Below are 24,165 nucleotides of genomic sequence, written 5' to 3'. Positions count from 1 at the left end.
CCCTTCCAGTAGGCCTTGTTCATTTCCCAGAGTTAGTTGTCTCTCATATTCTGTCACCATCACTGATATTTCCCACTCATTTTCTCTCCTTTCCCTAAATTCCCTGTTCACTATGTTTTGTATTTCCAATATAAGTGAAAACGATTGACTTACTTCACTCAGCATAATACCCTCCAGTTCCATCCACGTTGAAGCAAATGGTGGGTATTTGTCATTTCTAATGGCTGAGTAATATTCCATTGTATACATAAACCACATCTTCTTTATCCATTCATCTTTTGATGGACACCGAGGCTCCTTCCACAGTTTGGCTATTGTGGACATGGCTACTAGAAACATCGGGGTGCAGGTGTCCCCGTGTTTCACTGCATCTGTATCTCTGGGGTAAATCCCCAGCAGTGCAATTGCTGGGTTGTAGAGCAGGTCTATTTTTAAGTCTTTGAGGAACCTCCACACAGTTTTCCAGAGTGGCTGCACCAGTTCACATTCCCACCAACAGTGCAAGAGGGTTCCCTTTTCTCCACATGCTCTCCAACATTTGTGGTTTCCTGCCTTGTTAATTTTCGCTATTCACACTGGTGTGAGGTGGTATCTCATTGTGGTTTTGATATGTATTTCCCTGATGGCGAGTGATGCAGAGCATTTTCTCATGTGCGTGTTGGCCATGTCTATGTCTTCCTCTGTGAGATTTCTCTTCATGTCGTTTGCCCATTTCATGACTGGATTTTTTGTTTCTTTGCTGTTGCGTTTAATAAGTTCTTTATAGATATGACTGAAATTTTTTATCTCTTTTTTTCTTTTTCTCTTTTCTTTCCTTCTTTCTCTCCTCTCTTTTTCTCCTTTTCCCAATACAACTTGTTTTTGGCCACTCTGCACTGAGCAAAATGACTAGAAGGAAAACCTCACCTCAAATGAAAAAATCAGAAACAGTCCTCTCTCCCACAAAGTTACAAAATCTGGATTACAATTCAATGTCAGAAAGCCAATTCAGAAGCACTATTATACAGCTACTGGTGGCTCTAGAAAAAAGCATAAAGGACTCAAGAGACTTCATGACTGCAGAATTTAGATCTAATCAGGCAGAAATTAAAATTCAATTGAATGAGATGCAATCCAAACTAGAAGTCCTAACGACGAGGGTTAACAAGATGGAAGAATGAGTGAGTGACATAGAAGACAAGTTGATGGCAAAGAGGGAAACTGAGGAAAAAAGAGACAAACAATTAAAAGACCATGAGGATAAATTAAATTAAGGGAAATAAATCACAGCCTGAGGAAGAAAAACCTACGTTTAATTTGGGTTCCGGAGGGCGCCGAAAGGGCCAGAGGGCCAGAATAGTATTTGAACAAATCCTAGCTGAAAACTTTCCTAATCTGGGAAGGGAAACAGGCATTTAGAACCAGGAGATAGAGAAATCCCCCCCCCCCCAAATTCAATAAAAACCGTTCAACACCTCGACATTTAATATTTAAGCTTGCAAATTCCAAAGATAAAGAGAAGATCCTTAAAGCAGCAAGAGACACGAAATCCCTGACTTTATGGGGAAGAGTATTAGGGTAACAGCAGACCTCTCCCACAGAGACCTGGCAGGCCAGAAAGGGCTGGCAGGATATATTCAGGGTCCTAAATGAGAAGAACATGCAACCAAGAATACTTTATCCAGCAAGACTCTCATTCAAAATGGAAGGAGAGATAAAGAGCTTCCAAGACAGGCAGGAACTGAAAGAATAAGTGACCTTCAAACCAGCTCTGCAAGAAATTTTAAGGGAACTCTTAAAATTCCCCTTTAAGAAGAAGTCCAGTGGAACTATCCACAAAAACAAGGACTGAATAGATATCATGATGACACTAAACTCATATCTGTCAATAGTAACTCTGAACGTGAACGGGCTTAATGACCCCATCAAAAGGTGCAGGGTTTCAGAGTGGATAAAAAAGCAGGACCCATCTATTTTCTGTCTACAAGAGACTCATTTTAGACAGAAGGACACCTACAGCCTGAGAATAAAAGGTTGGAGAACCATTTACCATTCAAATGGGCCTCAAAAGAAAGCAGGGGTAGTCATCCTTATATCAAAACTAAAATTTACGCCGAAGACTGTAGTGAGAGATGAAGAGGGACCCTATATCATACTTAAAGGATCTATCCAACAAGAGGACTTAATAATATATATGCCCCGAATGTGGGAGCTGCCGAATATATATAAATCAATTAATAACCAAAGTTAAGACATACTTAGATAATAATACACTTATACTTGATGACTTCAATCTAGCACTTTCTACACTCTATAGGTCTTCTAAACACAACATCTCCAAAGAAACGAGAGATTTAAATGATACACTGGACCAGATGGATTTCACAGATATCTTCAGAACTTTACATCCAAACTCAACTGAATACACATTCTTCTCAAGTGCACATGGAACTTTCTCCAGAATAGACCACATACTAGGTCGCAAATTGGGTCTCAACTTATACCAAAAGATTGAGATTGTCCCCTAAGTATTCTCAGACCATAATGCCTGGAAATTAGAACTAAATGACAACAAGAAGTTTGGAAGGACTTCAAACACGTGGAGGTTAAGGACCATCCTGCTAAAAGATGAAAGGGTCAACCAGGAATTAAGGAAGAATTAAAGAGATTCATGGAAACTAATGAGAATGAAGATACAACCGTTCAAAATCTTTGGGATGCAGCAAAAGCAGTCCTGAGGAGGAAATACATCACAATACAAGCATCCATTCAAAAACTGGAAAGAACTCAAATACAAAAGCTAACCTTACATCTAAAGGAGCTAGAGAAAAAACAGTAAAGATCCTACACCCAGCGGAAGAAGAGAGTTAATGAGGATTCGAGCAGAACTCAATGAAATCGAGACCAGAAGAACTGTGGAACAGATCAACAAAACCAGGAGTTGGTTCTTTGAAAGAATTAATAAGGTAGATAAACCATTAGTCAGCCTTATTAAAAAGAAGAGAGAGAAGACTCAAATTAATAAAATCATGAATGAGAAAGGAGAGATCACTACCAACACCAAGGAAATACAAACGATTTTAAAAACATATTATGAGCAGCTATACGCCAATAAATTAGGCAACCTAGAAGAAATGGACGCATTTCTGGAAAGCCACAAATTACCAAAAGTGGAACAGGAAGAAACAGAAAACCTGAACAGGCCAATAACCAGGGAGGAAATTGAAGCAGTCATCAAAAACCTCCCAAGACACAAAAGTCCAGGGCCAGATGACTTCATGGGGAATTCTATCTAACATTTAAAGAAGAAACCATACCTATTCTCCTAAAGCTGTTTGGAAAGATAGAAAGAGATGGAGTACTTCCAAATTCGTTCTATGAGGCCAGCATCACCTTAATTCCAAAACCAGACAAAGACCCCACCAAAAAGGTGAATTATAGACCAATATCCCTGATGAACATGGATGCAAAAATTCTCAACAAGATACTAGCCAATAGGATCCAAAAATACATTAAGAAAAGTATTCACCATGACCAAGTAGGAGTTTTTCCCGAGACATAAGGCTGGTTCAACACTCGTAAAAGAATCAATGTGATTCATCATATCAGCAAGAGAAAAACCAAGAACTATAGGATCCTCTCAATAGATGCAGAGAAAGCATTTGACAAAGACAGCATCCATTCCTGAACAAAACTCTTCAAAGTGTAGGTATAGAGGCAACATTCCTCAACATCTTAAACGCCATCTACGAAAAGTCCACAGCAAATATCATTCTCAATGGGGAAGCACTGGGAGACTTTCCCCTAAGATCAGGAACAAGACAGGGATGTCCACTCTCACCACTGCTATTCAACCTAGTACTAGAAGTCCTAGCCTCAGCAATCAGACAACAAAAAGACATTAAAGGCAGTCAAATGGGCAAAAAAGAAGTCAAAATCTCCCTCTTCGCCGATGACATGATACTCTACATAGAAAACCCAAAAGCCTCCACCCCAAGATTGCTAGAACTCATACAGCAATTTGGCAGTGTGGCAGGATACAAAATCAATGCCCAGAAGTCAGTGGCATTTCTATACACTAACAATGACCTGAAGAAAGAGAAATTAAGGAGTCAATCCCATTTACAATTGCTCCCAAAGGATTAGGTACGTAGGAATAAACCTAACCAAAGAGGTAAAGGATCTTTACTCTAAAAACTATAGAACACTTCTGAAAGAAATTGAGGAAGACACAAAGAGATGGAAAAATATTCCATGCCAATGGATTGGCAGAATTAATGTTGTGAAAATATCAGTGTTACCCAGGGCAATGTACACGTTTAATGCAATCCCTATCAAAATACCATGGACTTTCTTCAGAGAGTTAGAACAAATTATTTTAAGATTTTTGTGGAATCAGAAAAGACCCCGAATAGTCAGGATAATTTTAAAAAAGAAAACCATAGCTGGGGGCATCACAATGCCAGATTTCAGGTTGTACTACAAAGCTGTGGTCATCAAGACAGTGTGGTAATGGCACAAAAATAGACACCTAGATCAATGGAACAGAATAGAGAATCCAGAAGTGGACCCTCAACTTTATGGTCAACTAAGATTCGATAAAGGAGGAAAGACTATCCACTGGAAGAAAGACAGTCTCTTCAATAAATGGTTTTGGGAAAACTGGACATCCACATGCAGAAGAATGAAACTAGACCACTCTCTTGCGCCATACACAAAGATAAACTCAAAATGGATGAAAGATCTAAATGTGAGACAAGAGTCCATCAAAATCCTAGAGGAGAACACAGGCAACACCCTTTTTGAACTTAGCCACAGTAACTTCTTACAGGATAAATCCACGAAGGCAAAAGAAACAAAAGCAAAAATGAACTATTGGGACTTCATCAAGATAAGAAGCTTTTGCACAGCAAAGGATACACTCAACAAAACTAAAAGACAACCTACAGAATGGGAGAGGATATATGTAAATGATGTATCAGATAAAGGGCTAGTTTCCAAGATTTATAAAGAACTTATTAAACTCAACACCAAAGAAACAAACAATCCAATCATGAAATGGGCAAAAGACATGAAGAGAAATCTCACAGAGGAAGACATAGACATGGCCAACATGCACATGAGAAAATGCTCTGCATCACTTGCCATCAGGGAAATACAAATCAAAACCACAGTGAGATCCCACCTCACACCAGTGAGAATGGGGAAAATTAACAAGGCAGGAAACCAAAAATGTTGGAGAGGATACGGAGAAAAGGGAACCCTCTTACACTTTGGTGGGAATATGAAATTGTGCTGTCACTCTGGAAAACTGTGTGGAGGTTCCTTAAAGAGTTAAAAATAGACCTGCCCTATGACCCATAAATTGCACTGTTGGGGATTTACCCCAAGGATACAGATGCAATAAAACGCCGGGACACCTGCACCCCGATGTTTCTAGCAGCAATGTCCACAATAGCCAAACTGTGGAAGGAGCCTCGGTGTCCATCGAAAGATGAATGGATAAAGAAGATGTGGTTTATGTATACAATGGAGTATTACTCAGCCATTAGAAACGACAAATACCCACCATTTGCTTTGACGTGGATGGAACTGGAGGGTATTATGCTGAGTGAAATGAGTCAATCGGAGAAGGACAAACAGTGTATGTTCTCTTTCATTTGGGGAATATAAAATAGTGAAAGGGAATATAAGGGAAGGGAGAAGAAGTGTGTGGGAAATATCAGAAAGGGAGACAGAACATAAGGACTCCTAACTCTGGGAAATGAACTAGGGGTGGTGTAAGTGGAGGTAGGCAGGGGGTGGGGGTGAATGTGTGATTGGCACTGAGGGGGGCACTTGACGGGATGAGCACTGGGTGTTATTCTGTATGTTGGCAAATTGCACAGCAATAAAAGTAAATTTATTATTAAAAAAAAGAATCACCTAAAATAAAATAACATGACAAAAGTTGGAAATAATAAATTAGAAAAATTGCAGCAGGGAAATATTAACAGAAATAATGTAGTATAGTAATATAAGACAAATAAATGATTCAAATTCCTAAGTATGAAGTAGATCTCTCTACTCGCTTTGGGCAGGAGAGTATAAGGATTTGAGCAATGAGCCAGGTTGTAGCTCCCACAACTGCTAACAGACAGCAACTCATAGAAGCAACCAAGAAACATCATTCCCTACTCCAGGGTGAAAGTTATAATTGTCCAAGAAGAAATGAGAGTTAGCAATTTATGAATTGAAAGCATAGCTTCAAGACACAGCAAAGCCAGATAGAAACACCAGCTATAAACCATAATTATAAGGGATGACTGTATATTTCACATAGAAATAACAAGACAAAATAATGAAGCAGTTGGCAATTTAAAAAGTATAATAAGTTTTGTCATGTTTGTGTTTGTGTGAGAGAGTGGGAACACATTTGTATCCCATAAAAATGTACATTCTTTTCTAAATCAATAGGCCATTCACAAAATTGCACATGTTGTGAAACTAAACACTAAAAATCTCAGTTGCCAAAAATCAGAACTCATTCAGACCATCTTCTTTTACTACAATTCAACAAAATTAGAAATTAACTGCATTAAATGTGTGAAATATATCTAGTTTTGTGTTAAGGAAGATATCAAAACTAAAATTACAAACCAAACTTAGAGTATATCTCACACACACAAAAAATGTCTAGATATACCTGGAGAAGAACTCAGAAAAAATGATACAACCTTATCTGTATTTATAAGAAAATAAATACTGAAATAGGTCAGTTTAAGATTTAAGTCTTTATACATAGGCCAATGGAGCAGAATAGAGAGCCCAGAAATAAGTCCTCATATATACAATCAGTTAATCTTTAACAAGGGAGCCAAGAACACATGATAGGGATAGGATGTTTCATCATCTTCAATAATGATGTTGGGAAAGCTGGATATCCACATGCAAAGAAATTGGACCCTTATTTTATACCACACATGAAAATTAACCTAGGTATGAATTAAAGACTTAAATGTAATACCTGATGCTTACTTCTAGAAGAAAACATAGGGATTTTTTTTTTTTTTGAATTTACTTGAAAAACACAGCAGCCAAAGCAAAAATAAACAAGTGGGGCCATATCAAGCTAAAAGTCTTCTGCACAGGAAAGAAATGATCAATGAAATGAAAAGGCATCTATGGAATGGGAGAAAATATTTGCAAAATATATCTGATCAATGACTGATGTCCAAAATATATAAAGAACACATACAACTTAATAGCAAAAACAAAACAAAACAAAACACCCCCCCCAAAAAAAAACAACAAAAACAAATAAATTGAAATGGACAAAGAATCTGAATATACATTTCTCCAAGAAAGACATCCAGATGGCCAACAGACGCAAGAAAAGATGTTCATCATCACTCATCATCAGGGAATTGAAAGTCAGAACCACAATGAGATAGCAGGTCATACCTATCAGAATGGCTAAAATCAACAACACAAGAAGTAAATGTTGGTGAGGATGAGAAAGGGGAACCCTCTTACACTGTTGGTGGGAATGTAGGCTGGTGCAGCCACTCTGGAAAACAGTATGGAGGTTCCTCAAAGAGTTAGAAACCAAGAGTCTAATTTCTGTGTATATATCCAAAGGTAATGAGATTGATATCTCCAGAAGATCTGAGCACTCCCATGTTCTTTGCAGCCAAGGCATGGGAAGAACCTAAGTGTCTATTGGTGGATGAATGCATAAAGTGATACAGTTTATAAATACAATGGAATATTATTCAACCTTAAAAAGGAAGCAAATCCTGTCATTGGCAACACGGATGGAACTGGAGAGCATTATGCTAAGTGAAATAAGCCAGGTACAGAAAGATAAATACTGCATGATCTCTCTTATATGTGGAATCTAAACTGTTGAACTCATAGAACCAGAGAGTAGAACAGTGGCACCTAGGGGTTGGGGGCTTGGGGAAATGGGGAATGTTAGTTAAAGGGAACAAAAATAATTGCAACATTATAATGCATGTATAAGGCTCAATCAACTGATTATTGAATAGAATAGTAAATTTTACTATAGATGCAAAGATTTGTGGTAATCTATAATTGTATCTGCGATTAAAGTAGCACCTCATATCAGTGGGGAAATATGGCATTTTAACAAACACTACTGGAACAATTGACTAAATATTTGGAAACATAAAATAAGACATCTGGCTCGTGCCATGCAATAAAGAAATCAGTTGTAATAAAGAGCTGTTTTAAAAAATACATGTTAGGGGAAAAATTAAGAGACTATATAAAATGTTTTGGGGAGCAACACATAATCTAAATATCTTCTATAAAACATTTACAGATAATTTATAAGAATAACTTCTAGAAGAGAAAAAAGACCATTAATAAATTGACAAATGACAAGCTTCTGGGGAAACAATATTTAGCAGGTTAGAGATTACTATTTATAAAAATATAAAGAACTTCTAATAACAAATAAGGAAAATGCAAATAATTGAAAAGTGGCAAAGGATACTAACGGGAAATTCACAGATGAAGAACAACATATAAAAAGCCCGACCTCCAGGGGAATGTATATTTAAACTGTAACAAAGACTAATAATACCCACTGTTGGCAAGAATGTGGGGAAACAGACATTATTGTATGCAGATTGGTGAAGCTTCTGGGGAATGAAGTTGTCAGTCTGTTCAAATATAAATGCATATACCCTTTGATGAAGAAATTTCACTTCTAGGACTTTAGGCTTAAAAAAAGCTTTAATATGCATATAAAAATACATGCACAAAGATGCTTATTCTAGCATTTTTTATAATGGAAAATTTGAAGCTATAAACATCTGCTCTAGTGTATGATGCAGACATTAAACAGAATGACGTAGACCTATGTGGACTAACAATATTTCTGAAATATTATTAAACAAGAAAAGGAAAAGTGCATTATATAATTCTGTTCTTTTAAAATTTTATAATGACATTTAAAATGATAAATCCTCATACAAAGAGGTGTGTGTGTGCACAGTACAGTGCCTGGGAGTTTCATCCTGCCTAGCTGGCAGGGATGAGCCCTCTATGGGAATGTATCTGTGCCAGAGCTTTTGTGAAGCTAGTATGAACTAACCCTTGAGAAGCACCAACAACTGGAGCCCATTAGTATTGCATAAGACAAGTTCTTCCTGAGGTTGCAGGTGAGCTCAAAGTGCAGCATGTTATTAAGCTGCACACTTCAATTCATTGACTTTGAGCTCTGACACATCATCTTAGAAAGCCTCCTGTAAATTGCTTCTACCCAGCATCTAGGGGCCCAGGTATGGAGGCTGTGGGGTATGAGGACACGGGCTGGTCTTTCACTGGAAAAGTCCCAGGAAGTTGGGGAATGAAGATGCAGGTTTCCCAGCCCTGTCACCTTTGCTGGGGCAAGTTATTAATGTGTAAGCTGTTCAACCATGTTGTATTAATTGTGTCTCCAGCCAGTGCCCAACATGACATGATTAGCAGAGAGCATAGTTATTCATCAGTGAGTTGTCACGGCTTAATTGTCCTTTAAGTGCATCAGAATGTAGCAGAGGTTGAAGAAGGCAGGGAGAGCTCCCCTTAGCTTCCCTGAGAACAAGCACATGGAGACGCTGAGAAAACGAAGTAGTTTCCAAGCAAATAGTGAATCCCAAATGAGGCTGTATTAACATCCTAAAAGGATATTTTAAAATGGAGGAAGCAAGCCTAGCTAAGAGAGTCGCTTTTTAAAATAGGATCAGGAGGTCATAAGGGAGGGGGAATTTATGCAAGTCTTCATAGGATAAATCATGGATTTCTTAAAAAAATTTTTGCTGGCTGCCAGTCCTGAGCCTGGACTTAACTTCTTAATCACCATGACACCTGAAGTATGAGTATTCTTTGCTAGGAAAGGAGACAATCCCTTATTTGCATATTAATACAACCAATCCCACTTAATCTAGTTTCAATCCCTATTGTACATAGAAGACCTAAATGAGAACTGCACTCATGACCTTTCCCCTTTACTCTGCCCCCTCTTTGTCTTCTTTGGAACGTAATCTGGCTTTCTACCTGTATCTGTGTCTCCTGAATTGCAATTCTAATTGCCCAAATAAATGCCTCTTTGTAAAATTTTCAGGGAATTCCTTCTTGGTTGACAGCGAACATTGCTCTTTCCATCTTTGCCATGTCCTTCCTCTTAACCCTGGCATCTGTTTATTAATGATCATAATAGCTACCATCAGTTGAGGGCTAACCATATGCCAGACAATTTAGGAACAGCATCTCATTTGAATTTTGGAATAAATCTGTGAAGTGATTATTGTGTTATTATGCCCATTTTACAGATGATTGATATTGAAGTTCAGAAAAGTTAGGTGACTAATCCTGGGTTCTGTGGCAGGTAAGCAGTAAAACTGGGAATAAGACTTAGTGCAAAACTCCGTGTGTGCATGTGCGTGTGTGTGTGTTTGGGAATGTGCTGACATAGTGTCCTGAATCTGAAATTCTTTCTGTCTTATAAGACCCCGTTTATGTCTGACTGCCAGACATGTCAGGATGCTTCAGACAACCTGTCCCTGATATCTGTATCCATAGGGAGTGACCTGTATTATCTAAAGTTGTGCAGTTTAGTAGAATTCACTTTTACCCAGTTTCCCCTCAGTCTGTTGACACATGGGTTCAGAGCAGTTATTATCATCCCAATTATTCAGGGATGGAAATATCCATATTGACCCCTTGAAATGGCAATCCCAGCTGGAGACTTGTCCCTGCTTCACCTAAGATCTCTGATGCACGCAGCTTCATAACCAGCCACCAAGAGACTGCGTCCCCTTATCTGCATTAGGATTTTCCCTGGCTTTCTTCATTTGAAGCTAAAATTTCCCTGAAAACTTTGGATCGTTTTTCTTTGCCTGGGGTCACTGTTTCTGGAAATGTATCAACTCTAATCATTTTCCTGGACCAAAGAAACTGGTAGCTTCGAGCATATCTTTTTGAAATAAAAATCTCTGCACTTCCTGTTTCCAGGTAAATGCGTGAGGGAGGCACTGGGACTCCCTCTCAGTATGAGGAGACTTTACTAGAAGAAAGATGTAGGGACTAACACTGGCTGGCTGGTTGGTTTCAAAGGAAAAACTGAACAGAAACAGCCTGGACACAATATGCTGAAACCACCTCCTTATTGCTCCCTGTGTTTATGAATTTTCCCATGTGACCTTTCTAGTTTTCACCATTTGTTCTCTGGTTTTAGGTGTTGCCTGGGCCTGCCTATCCTTTCTTTGTTCATACTAGTGTGCTGGGATTTTCTTTTAGTTGTCTCATGAATACAGCCCATTTTTGATAGTTTTAGCTGTGGCTGTTATCCCTGTGAGCCAGTGTGGCTGGGCATTATATTTATGAATAACATTTGATTGCACTTGGAACTTTCTCTCCACTCCACCATGTCTTAGCTCTGGATGCTGCTGTGGAGCAGCCTGGGACCAATCTGACTGATCCACGCCCCGGCCCTGGACATTTTTCTCCTTTGTTTCAGATACCTGAAAGCTTCAAACGAGCCTTTGTTCTTGGTGTTTATTGACTTAGCCAGGAAATATTTCAACAACATTCATTCTGTAATTAATGTTTCTTGGAATTTGGTTCACCTTTTAGATTGGTTTCAGTCCATGTTTGTTCATGAAAATTTTCTTCCATTATATTTTTAAAAAGAAATCCTGTACCTTTTGTGGGGTTTCCACTTCAGGCCAATTCGTCATGTCTTGTCTCTCCTTTGTGTGCCCTCTATTTTTGCTATCCTTTCCCTGATTGGTTTAGTGTGCAGTTCACCTCAAACCCACCTTCTTCTGTGGCCATAACTGACTGTCCAACTTATTCTTGCCATTTCTGTTAATTTGGTAGTTTTGTTAATAATGTTGCTTTGGTACTCAGTTTTTAAAAAGTTCTCTTTAAAGTCTTCTCTGCATTTCAATCTTATCTTTTAACTCATTCATATTTTTATGTAGTCTTTTTCTGGTGTGAAGGACTCACAGGGATATCTCTCTGTCTTCGGGCTTTATTTCCACTCAGACTACTTTCTTCATCTGTCCTTTGCATGCCACGTGCTTTCCTCCCTTTTCATAACTTCTGAAGTATGTTTGTCTAGTTGCCATGTCATTTTTGCCTCTCTGCTTCACCCTTAACTCCATTTGCTCTAATATTAGTGGGCAAAGTTTCCTTGACAGTCTTTCTGCCTTTTTCGACACGAACTGCCTTCCTCTCAGAGTCTCAGTTCCAGGGCTGAATTGTGCATCATATGCTTTTGGTCTTTTGCCCTGTTCCAGTGGTGCCATACTCAAGGGCATTCAGCAGGCAGCCCTCAGTTAAAGGGAACCTCAGAGTTCTTCCTGCTGCTGTGAAAGCCAAAAGGGAGACAGGTGGGCTTCCTTCCCCTATCTGGGGTTGAACCTTATATTTTCCATGTTGGCTTAGAACATGCTGGAAATCAATAACCTTCTTTCCAAATTTGGGGGCCTTGGGAGAACTCTTGGAAGTTTTTTTTTTTTAACTTCTTTGTCCAACTTGGCCTCTGGTTGTAGGGAAGAGTAAGTGCCTTGCAGAGCTAAAAGCCTTTTTTTTTTTTTTTAACCTGGCTTCTCTTTTCCAAACTGTAGAATGATGTACCCTTTTCCTTGTTTGAAAGCGGTAAATTTTTGCTGACTTCTGCCCTTTTGTTGGAGAGAAGATCTGTGATCTGGCTTCCGTCTCCCATCCTCATCCCATTTTATTTGACATCAAAGCCTGCATCAGTCAGAACAGGCCACACACAGTGTATATTTAGAAGTACCCACTATCTTCCAGGACTGTATCCTCTTGTATTAACATATCAGTTGGAGCCATGCTCCCCACACAGGTGAGGAACTGTATTTTTCTCTTGCAAGATAAGGGACACACCGTCTTCATTTTGCACTGTAAAAAAACCGCAGTAAGGAAATTAAATTCCACAAGTGGAGGAGACATGTTGAGGTCACTTTTGATCACATGAAAATGCAGCATGAGGGACTATTTAAAGGCAGAGGCCTGGGCTCAGAACTCCTTCAGCTCAGCTGGAAAGGAGCTGCATCCTCTGTCCCTCATCCCAGGGGACCAGAAGACAGGAGGATTATCAGGCTCCAAACAGCCACAGTCCACTGTGTGGGGCATGGTGAAAAGGACTGTTTGTGAGGGTGCGCTTTTTGTCCACAGTATAAACTGCTAAATTATAAGAAAAATATTGTGATGGCGAAATAGAAATTTACTAGAAATACATATTTTTTATGTTTTTATTTAAATTCCAGTTAACAGAAGCTGTCCTCAAGATGGCTGAAGAGTAGGGTCCCCAAGTCACCTGTCCCCACCAAATTACCTAGATAACCTTCAAATCATCCTGAAAATCTACGAATTCGGCCTGAGATTTAAAGAGAGAACAGCTGGAATGCTACAGTGAGAAGAGTTCGCGCTTCTATCAAGGTAGGAAGACGGGGAGAAAGAAATAAAGACACAAAAGGCCTCCAAGGGGGAGGGGCCCCGCGAGGAGCTGGGCTGAGGCCGGGGCGAGTGTCCCCAGGACAGGAGAGCCCCGTCCCGGAGACGCAGGAGCTGCACCAACCTTCCCGGGGGGGGGGGGGGGGGGGGGGGGAAGGGGCTCGCAGGGAGGTGGAGCAGGACCCAGGAGGGCGGGGATGCCCTCGGGCTCCCGGGGACACTAAGAGGCACCTGCACCCCGGGAGAGTGCGCCGAGCTCCCTAAGGGCTGCAGCGCGCACGGGGGACCCGGAGCAGCTGGGGGGGGGGGGGCTCGGGGGCGGCTCCGCGGAGGGGGCTGCGGGGCGGGAGAGAATCCAACAGCAATCAGACAACAAAAAGACATTAAAGGCATTCAAATGGGCAAAGAAGAAGTCAAACTCTCCCTCTTAGATACTCTACATAGAAAACCCAAAAGCCTCCACCCCAAGATTGCTAGAACTCATACAGCAATTCGGTAGCGTGGCAGGATACAAAACCAATGCCCAGAAGTCAGTGGCATTTCTATACACTAACAATGAGACTGAAGAAAGAGAAATTAAGGAGTCAATCCCATTTACAATTGCACCCAAAAGCATAGGATACCTAGGAATAAACCTAACCAAAGACGTAAAGGATCTATAACCTAAAAACTGTAGAACACTTCTGAAAGAAATTGAGGAAGACACAAAGAGATGAAAAAATATTCCATGCTCATGGATTGGAAGAATTAATGTTGTGAAAATGTTAATGTTACCCAGGGCAATTTACACGTTTAATGCAATCCCTATTAAAATACTATGGACTTTCTTCGGAGAGTTAGAACAAATTATTTTAAGATTTGTGTGGAATCAGAAAAGACCCCGAATAGCCAGGGGAATTTTAAAAAAGAAAACCATATCTGGGGGCATCACAATGCCAGATTTCAGGTTGTACTACAAAGCTGTGGTCATCAAGACCATGTGGTACTGGCACAAAAACAGACACATAGATCAATGGAACAGAATAGAGAACCCAGAAGTGGACCCTCAACTTTATGGTCAACTAATATTCAACAAAGGAGGAAACACTATCCACTGTATAAAACACAGTCTCTTCAATAGATGGTGCTGGGAAAATTGGACATCCACATGCAGAAGAATGAAACTAGACCACTCTCTTGCACCAGACACAAAGATAAACTCAAAATGGATGAAAGATCTAAATGTGAGACAAGATTCCATCAAAATCCTAGAGGAGAACACAGGCAACACCCTTTTTGAACTCGGCCACAGTAACTTCTTGTAAGATACATCCACGAAGGCAAAAGAAACAAAAGCAAAAATGAACTATTGGGACTTCATCAAGATAAGAAGCTTTTGCACAGCAAAGGATACAGTCATCAAAACTAAAAGACAACCTACAGAATGGGAGAAGATATTTGCAAATGACGTATCAGATAAAGGGCTAGTTTCCAAGGTCTATACAGGACTTATTAAACTCAACACCAAAGAAACAAACAATCCAATCATGAAATGGGCAAAAGACGTGAACAGAAATCTCACAGAGGAAGACATAGACATGGCCAACATGCACATGAGAAAATGCTCTGCATCACTTGCCATCAGAGAAATACAAATCAAAACCATGATGAGATACCACCTTACACCAGTGAGAATGGGGAAAATTAACAAGGCAGGACCCACAAATGTTGGAGAGGATGTGGAGAAAAGGGAACCCTCCTACACTGTTGGTGGGAATGTGAACTGGTGCAGCCACTATGGAAAACTGTGTGGAGGTTCCTCAAAGAGTTAAAAATAGACCTGCTCTACGATCCAGCAATTGCACTGCTGGGGATTTACCCCAAAGATGCAGATGCAATGAAACGCCAGGACACCTGCACCCCGATGTTTCTAGCAGCAATGTCCACAATAGCCAAACTGTGGAAGGAGCCTCGGTGTCCATCGAAAGATGAATGGATAAAGAAGATGTGGTCTATGTATACAACAGAATATTCCTCAGCCATTAGAAATGACAAATACCCACCATTTGCTTCGACGTGGATGGAACTGGAGGGTATTATGCTGAGTGAAGTAAGTCAATTGGAGAAGGACAAACATCATATGGCCTTATTCATTTGGGGAATATAAATAATAGTGAAAGGGAATATAAGGGAAGGGAGAAGAAATGTGTGGGAAATATCAGAAAGGGAGACAGAACATAAAGACTCCTAACTCGGGGAAATGAACTAGGGGTGGTGGAAAGGGAGGAGGGCGGGGGGTGGGGGTGAATGGGTGACGGGCACTGAGGGGGGCACTTGACGGGATGAGCACTGGGTGTTATTCTGTATGTTGGTAAATTCAACACCAATAAAAAATAAATTTATTATAAAAATAAATGAAAGACATCACCAAGAGCCAAACAAAATCAATCAAGAGATCCACATGGAGATATATTTTAATGAAACAACTGGATCAAGCTGGGGAAGGATTGCCCACAAAGGGGAGATGCAGCAGTGATACTAACACTGCATGTACCTAGGTGGGTCTCATGACTGCTTGGGAAGTGTCTGCAGCTATCAGAATTGTGTAGCACCCTTGTTAAAGATTGAGGGCCCTGCCCCAGACCTACTGAAGTAGATTTGCCAGTGGTGCAGGGATCTCATTTCCTTACAAACTTTGCAAGAAATTCTAAAGTGCAGCTGGGCTTGGGAACAATTGTTTTCTGGATGCCATCAGGTAGAGGGCAAATAAGCTGACCAGCTACACAACCAATAACCACTAACCAAAGCTTTCTTATACACTAAGAAAAACCAGTTAGCAAGTAAAATGGGAAACAAGGCCCATTCAGGAAGAATATTCCAGAAATGATCTTGGCCAGTAATGTACAAAACCTGTGTGATCCAAGCAGGTGCATAAATGTCAGACAGTGACACATAGTGATTTTTAGCTTGAGAAAATTTAAACTTGTTTTTCAGATGGAATGGATATAAGAATTAACTATGTTCAGTGTAGGTAACTGATAATGACAAGGCTCTCAGGAATACATGAAGATAGTGTTATTAGTCCCTTTTCTCTTGGATAAGAAGAGACTTGGCAAGAGTGGTAAGGGACAAACTTATTTCAAGCCTGGGGTAGAAGGAAGCTCAGAGTCTCTGACTAAGCCACTAGGACCAGTGGAACCAGCAATGGACAAAAAGCCCATAGTCCTAAGCTCCTATCCTGATTCTCCCACTAACCAGAGACTTGGGGGAAAAAATCTGGGCATCTCTCACTTGCTGTTAGACTTTTTAATAATGCATCATTTTTCTATTATACAATCAATAAAAAATCAAACTAAAAACAAACAAACAAAACACTCCTGAAAAATACCAAATGTCACTGTATGCCTGCCATTCATGTTCAAAGTCATGTATGTTTTCTCAGTAATTCCTGCAGTTCTGGGTGTAGCTCCTGTAGGAAGTCACCCATAGTGACACTGCTTGACAACTGTCTTTTACACTTACCAATGAACTGTGAACCTCTGCATATCAATAACCTGCTTCAACAGGATTTGTAGGGCCTCGTTTGTGGTTGCTTTGCTATTTATCTGACTGCTTTCCTATTTTTGGATATTTTGGTTGTTTCATTTTTTCACTATTAAAAATGACTTTGCAGTAAATGTTCTTGTACTTAGAAATTTGCTGCTTTTCCAATTTTTTCTTTCTATGAGAAATACTAAGAAGTTGAATTGGTGGTATAGGGTAAGCTTATTTTTAATAATACACTAATAAGATTACACTAATAATATGCTAGCAGTACACAAATGCTCAATGCCCGTCTGTTCTAGAGCCTGGGCAATATTGGGTTGGGGAGGGAGAAATGCATCCCTCTTAGGTATCCCCATGAACAAGTTCTATCTAAGCAGCTTTTAGGTCTTTCTGAGACTCCCCACCCCAGGCTGTTACTGTGCTGGGGGCCAGCTAGAATTGCCTTGTAACAGGCCTGTACCTGTCTTTCTAGGACCTCAAAACTCATGGTCAAATCCTTCTGGGAAGGTGTAGGAACCTGGCTGCCCCAGTCTGCCAACCCATAGCTCCCTCTTGACTTCCCGAGTACCCTATCTTATGTTACCAGGCAACCCCTCAAGCCTAGGCCAACCCAGGGAGAAGTGTGGTAAACCCACAGGCTTATGCCCCCCAACCTGGGGAAGGGAGGCAGGCATTCTTTCTGCTTTGTGCCAGGTGAGGTCACCCTTTCCTGGAGTAAGGGCACCAGAGCTCCTCTGTAAGTCATCAGAGGGCAGGGAATGTTCCCCAAGAAGTTTTGAAGTGAGGCAGATTACTGGTGACTTTGAACCCCACCCTCTCAGGGCAGAGCTTCTCTGGGGGTGTTAGCCATCAGGGTCCTTTGTTGGGGAGACTTGGAATTACTCAGCACACTTAGGGGAGCAGAGGATGAGGTATATGCTTTCCTAGTGTGCAGGGCACTAAGGGGAAGGGAGGGGGGTCTATGCCATCCAGGCAGGTGAAGAGTATAATGTGGGAGCTGTACAGAAAAGGGTGTAGTAAAAGGCAAGGGGGAAAGAAGGGGACAGGGGCTTGAGCTCACCTTGAGAAGAATGGGGACGTCAGGACATGAGGAAGGGAGAGGGGTATGCATCATGTTCCCTGAGGTCCCACAGTGTCAGGGAATGGTTTGACAAGGAGCAGAGGCCAGCCACAGGGCTGGTGAGGGTTTTTCTAGAAAAAACCATTGACCATGGCACAGGGATCCTGAGAGACTGCTTCATGGGTCTGCTGTGGCAGTGTTGGCAGGATGGCTGGGTAGTTTTCAAATGTTGACAGAGCCAGATAGGAAGATGCCTGGTTTCCCCAGCCAGGGTCTCTTAGGCATGACTAGTGCACGGTTTTTTCCTCATCTGATAATCTACTAAAACACAAAAGTGTCTGTCTGTCTTCCTCTGGAAGATGCTAGAATGTTTTACATGCTATTCCATCCAGCTCCCATGGCCCTCAGATCCTTGAAAGCCCCTGGCTTCTGCAACCTGTTTGTGCTCCATGGTTTGATAATATAGGCACCCTCCCCCCACTCCCTGCAGGTCCTCTAAGGCAGTCAGTTACAAACATGCTTAGTCCTGGAAGGTGAGACATCTTTTCTCCAAAGGAGCTCTTAGCATAGATTCCCAAGATAGAGCTGCTCCTGTCTGCCACAGGGAAATTCTCCAGGCTGGCAGCAGCAGAGCCAACACGTTTCAGGAAAAATGCTCTAGTGAACTCTTCAGAATGCCTTTTCATAAGCCTTCAGAATGTTAATACTCCAGCACCAAAGAGAACATCTGGCAACCCCAAATTTCCTATTGCCTTCTTAGCATTTCCATTCCTACTGGGGAAGTGATGCAGAGCAGTGAACTTGGCACTAAGGATGTGAACCAGACACATAGCATACCCAACACACCTGTGTCAGTGCACTCACATCTGCAGGTGTGTGCCCTTGGTGTTCTCTGTTCCCCATAGAATTCTCCATCCCTCATGGCCTCTTCTCAATTGCATGATAGATGATTTCCCTTAAGGCTGTGGGTGGATCATCCCATACATACTGCAGGAAAAGGCTGCCCACTAATGAGTCAGTTGAGATGGGAGCACTGATTTATGTGAATGTGGGTAGGTTGAAGGGGCTCAGGGCATAATTGAGATCCTGCAACTCAACCCAAGCCCTGGCCTGTCAGCCACTTGAGGCTCTAGGGGAAGCACACTCCTGTTCTACTCTCACCAGATTGCATCTCTTCTCTCCAAAAATATACATGAATATCTTTGTTCCTTCCGATTCAGCTGCCTGACTCATTCATTCACTCAACAATTACTAACTGAGTGTCAAAAGTTTCAACCTTGTTCTATAGACTGTGGGGAGTGAGCAGAGAGAAAAAAAGACAAAAATCTCTCCCCTCATGGGACATATCTTCAATGGGTGAGAGATAATAACACAAGATAAACAAGTAGGAGTTATTATGTTTTAACATAAGCGCCAAGTAGGGAACTGGAAAAGGGGCTTTTGAGCTGTCCTCTTGTCCCCTTTATCCATCTCTAAGCCAATCCACTCTTCAAGGCTAGGCCACTCCTATCCTCACCCCACAGCTGTTGAAGATCCCTCTGAAGGCTCTTTAGGAACATGTTCTTCAGGGTTTCATGTCTGCCCAATTGATGCCAGAAGATGTTACATTCCTCAAGGGCTATGGCCCATTAATTATGTATGTCCATAAAGAATCAAAGAGCATGTGCCCAGTGGACCTCAGTGGGAGCTTATGGCTGACTGTGTGATGACCAGTGTCAATCTGTGTACAAGTCCCAGGGTCCTAGCCCATGAAGTCTGCGTGGATGCTCCATTCCATGAGCAGTAGGAGCCTGGAAGGAAGAACACTGAAAGGGAAACTTGTCTATCAGGGAATGCACTTGGGCATGCTTTCATATTTCATTATCACTCTCTATGATTAAATAGGGACTACCTACATTTTCAGAAACTCAGAGAGGGTAAGAGGGATGAGCCCAAGTTTGTAAAACTATTCAGCAAAAATCCGAGATTTGAAGGTCAACCCATCTGATCTCATTCTTCAGGTCTAAAAAAATGAAGGTAGCTCTGAAACCAAATTACCTATGTGCCAGTTCTGTCTGGATCCAACCTGTTCTAGCAAAATTGGAGCAAATTTTATATATTAAAGCCAGAAACAATTGCTGTATGACTTCCAATAGGACTAATAAACGAACAACAACAACATCAAAGAAGACATGAGAAGACGGACAGGCGGGATCACGCTGAAGATGGCTGGATGTATTGAGATCTGCAGTGGAGCTCCAATTATGCCAAAACAGAGCTAGCAGGTAAAGGGCAATTAGATGTATACTTTCTCACCCTCCAAGGCAAAATTGGGCCCATTAAAGAGGACACTTAGGAAGAGGTTCTCCTTTCAACCCCCATTACCATTACTGGGTGGAATGATGCAGAGGGGTGGGTGGCTTCCAGCACTGTTCAGAGAAAGGAGAGCCTTCTGATTACACTGCAGGATGAGATGAGAATACCATGGGTGTGAACAGCTACAATCTTTTTGAAAAACATTTTGGTGGCACATATCACTTTAGTAGGAATTTATCCTTAAACTCTCATTAGGAATCTGGGCAAAGATACCACATAAAGGTGTTTCTAAAATATGTAAAATAGGGAAAAATGGAAGCAAGCCAACTGTCCATTGTCCAGGGGGTGGTGAGATACAACCATAAGCAGCATATTATTAAGATATGGCAATTATGTGTACAAAGAGTTTTTAGTCACAGGGAAATATTTATATTGTGAAATGAAAAAAGAGCAGGGAACACAGCTGAGTCACTTCCTCAGTGAGGCCTTCCCTGACCTCTCAGACTAGGTCATAATTCCCATACTGCTCTCTCTTAGCTCATATCAAAATTTTAGTGCTATTTTATTAATTATGTGCACAATTGTGTTTGCATGCATTAGAATGAAAGCTTGTAAGGATAGTAACCATGTTTGTTGTGCTCATTCATTAATTCTCAGGACCAAAAATAATGCTTGGCACATGGCAGCCATTCAATAAACATATATTGAATCATAAGGAATCATGTAATATGTAAATTTTTATGTCTAACTTCTTGCATTTAGCATGTTTTCATGATTCCTCCATGTTATAGCAGGTATCAGTACTTCACTTTTCATTGCTGAATAATATTCTGTTATGTGGATATGCCATTTTGTTTGTCTATTCATCACTAGCTGGATATTTAGGTTGTTTCCACTTTTTGGCAACTATAAATAATGCTTCTATAACCATTTTTATACAGGTATTTTGTGGATGTATGTTTTTATTTCTCTTGAACATATATCTAGGAATAGAATTGCTGAGTAACCCGGCAATTTGAGGAATTGCCAAAATGTTTTCAAAGTTGCTTCACCATTCAACATCCCCACCAGCACTGTGTGAGACTTGCAGTTTTTCTGCATCCTCACCAACATTTACTGTTGTCTTTTTAATTTTAGCTACCTAGTGGATATGAAGTGGCATTTCAGTGTGGTTTTGATTTGCTTTCCATAATAAATAATAATGTTGAACATCTTTTCATGTAATTATTGTGTATCTATTTTAGAGAAATATCCAGTCAAATATTTTTCCTTTTTAATTGGATTATCAGGGACACCTGGGTGGCTCAGTGGTTGAGAGTCTGCCTTAGGCTCAAGGCATGATGCCCGGTCCTAGGATTGAGTCCCACATTGGGCTCCCTGCAAGGAGTCTGCTTCTCCCTCTACCTAGGTCTCTGCCTCTCTGTCTGTGTCTCTCAAGAATAAATAAATAAATAAATAAATAAATAAATAAATAAATAAATAAAATCTTTAAAAAATAAAATAAATTGGATTATATTTTTCATTGTTTAATTAATTATGAGTTTTTTACATATTCCGTATGCAGGTTTCTTATTAGATATATGATTTGCAAGCATTTTCCCCCATTCTACGGATTATCTTTTCCTTTTCCTGATATTCTTTTTTTTTTTTCCCTGATATTCTTTGAAGCCTAAAAATGTTAATTTTTGGGCAAGTCCAACTTATATGCCTTTCTTTTTTTGCTTGTATTATTGATATTTTATGTAAGTAATGATTGCCTAATTTAAGGTAATTAGTAATTAATTACCTTGTTTCCTTCTACGGAGTTTTATAGTTTTAGCTCTTACCTTTAGGTCTATGACCCATTTTTTAAAATTAATTTTAGTATATGGTGTGAGGATATCCAGTTGTCCCAGCACAATTTGTTGAAGAGAATATTCTTTCCCTATTTAACGGTTTGACCCCCTTGGCAAAATCAATTGACTGTAAGTATGATGGTTTATTTCTGGACTTTCAACTCTATTCCATTAATCCCTATGTTCTTCCTTATTATTGTACTGCACTGTCCTAATTATTGTAGTTCTGCAGCAAGTTTTGAAATCAGGAAAAATAACTCATCCAGCTGTGTTCTTCCTTAAGATTGTTTTGGCTAGTCTGGGTTCCTTCCATTTCCATATAAATTTTAGGATCAAATAATAGTGAAAGGGAAAATAAGGGAAGGGAGAAGAAATGGGTGGGAAATATCAGAAAGGGAGACAGAACGTAAAGACTGCTAACTCTGGGAAACGAACTAGGGGTGGTAGAAGGGGAGGAGGGCGGGGGGTGGGAGTGAATGGGTGACGGGCACTGGGTGTTATTCTGTATGTTAGTAAATTGAACACCAATAAAAAAAAAAAAAAAAAAAAAATTTTAGGATCAGTTTGTCAAGTCTTGTAGAAAAGTGAGGTGAGAGATTGAGGGGAAGGACACTGCATCTATAGATCACTTTAAAGAGTATTGCCATCTCAACAATATTAAGTATTCTAATTCATGAATGGGGGATATCTTTCCATTTATTTATATTTTCTTTAATTCCTTTCACCAGGGACACCTGGGTGGCTCAGTGGTTGAATGTCTGCCTTCAGCTTGGGGTGTGATCCCGGAGTCCTGGAATCGAGTTCCGCATCTGGCTCTTTGCGTTGAGTCTGCTTCTGCCTCTGCCTGTGTCTCTGCTTCTCTCTCTGTCTGTCATGAATAAATAAATAAAATCTTAAAAAAATAATTCCTTTCAACAATGATTTGTAGTTTTAATGATGTCTTGTACTTCTATTAACTTTCTTAAGTATTTATTGTCTTTGATGTTATTGTCAATGTAATTATTTTCTTAATTTCATCTTCAGATTGTTTTTTGGTATGTGTAGAAATGCAGTAGATTTCTGTATATTGATCTTATAGTCTGCCATATTAAAAAACTCATTTATTACTTCTAATAGTTTTTTTATTCTTTCCAGTTTTCTAAATAAAATTATCATCTGCAAATAAAAGTAGTTTTACTTCTTTCTTTCTAATATCTATGGTTTTTATTTCCTTTTCTTGCTTAATTGCTACTAGGTCATGGTGTATAATCCTTTTTATATTTTTGTATTTGATTTAATAATATTTTGTTGAAGATATTTGCACATATGTTCAAAAGAGATATTGGTCTGAAGTTATTTTTCTTTTAATGTCTTTTGTTTTGGTATCATGGTAATAGTAGCTTCATAGTATGATTTGGGAAATGTTCCTTCTATATTTTAGAAGAGTTTGTGATATAGTTGTATCATTTTTTCTTTAAACATTTGCTAACATTTACCAGTGAAACCAATTAGGCCTGATATTTTACTTGTGCAGAGTTTTAAAATTGTTAATTCAATTTCTTTGCTTGTTACATGATGACTACTTCTTCTCAAGTCAGTTTTTGGGGTTGTGTCTTCTTGGATATTGCCCATTTCATCTAGGTTATATATCTTCTTGATATGCAGTTGTTTAAAAGTATTAACTCATAATTTTCTTAAAGAATTTTGTTTACTTATTCATGAGAAACACACACACACACACACAGAGGCAAAGACACAGGCAGAGGGAGAAGCAGGCTCCATGCAAGGAGCCTGATGTGGGACTCGATCCCGAGAATCCGGGATCACACACTGAGCCAAAGGCAGGAGCTCAACTGTTGAGCCACTCAGGCATCCCATTAACTTATAATTTAAAAAAAAAATCTGTAAAGTCTTTTTTAGTTGTTTGAGTCTTTTCTTTCTTTACTTGGTCAGACTAGCTAAAGACTTGTCAATAACCTTGAAATTTATATTTATTTATTTATTTATTTATTTATTTAT

At 39.9% G+C, this 24,165-nt stretch overlaps 1 long non-coding RNA gene across 1 annotated transcript in view; it reads left to right on the top strand.

Moving 5' to 3' along the window:
- LOC125753031 (uncharacterized) overlaps positions 1-23,245 on the top strand; it is a 72,816-nt gene extending 49,571 nt beyond the window's left edge. The window contains exons 2-4 of the long non-coding RNA XR_007403858.1: positions 13,266-13,437; positions 20,173-20,301; positions 22,896-23,245. This is a non-coding gene — a long non-coding RNA (uncharacterized LOC125753031). The remainder of the gene's footprint in view (positions 1-13,265; positions 13,438-20,172; positions 20,302-22,895) is intronic.
- Positions 23,246-24,165: the final 920 nt, after the last annotated feature.

This window comes from Canis lupus, chromosome 19 (assembly GCF_003254725.2).
Source record: "Canis lupus dingo isolate Sandy chromosome 19, ASM325472v2, whole genome shotgun sequence".
Taxonomy (NCBI): domain Eukaryota; kingdom Metazoa; phylum Chordata; class Mammalia; order Carnivora; family Canidae; genus Canis; species Canis lupus.
The sequence above is the reverse complement of the archived record's forward strand: the minus strand, read 5'-3'. Positions and strand labels throughout refer to the sequence as shown.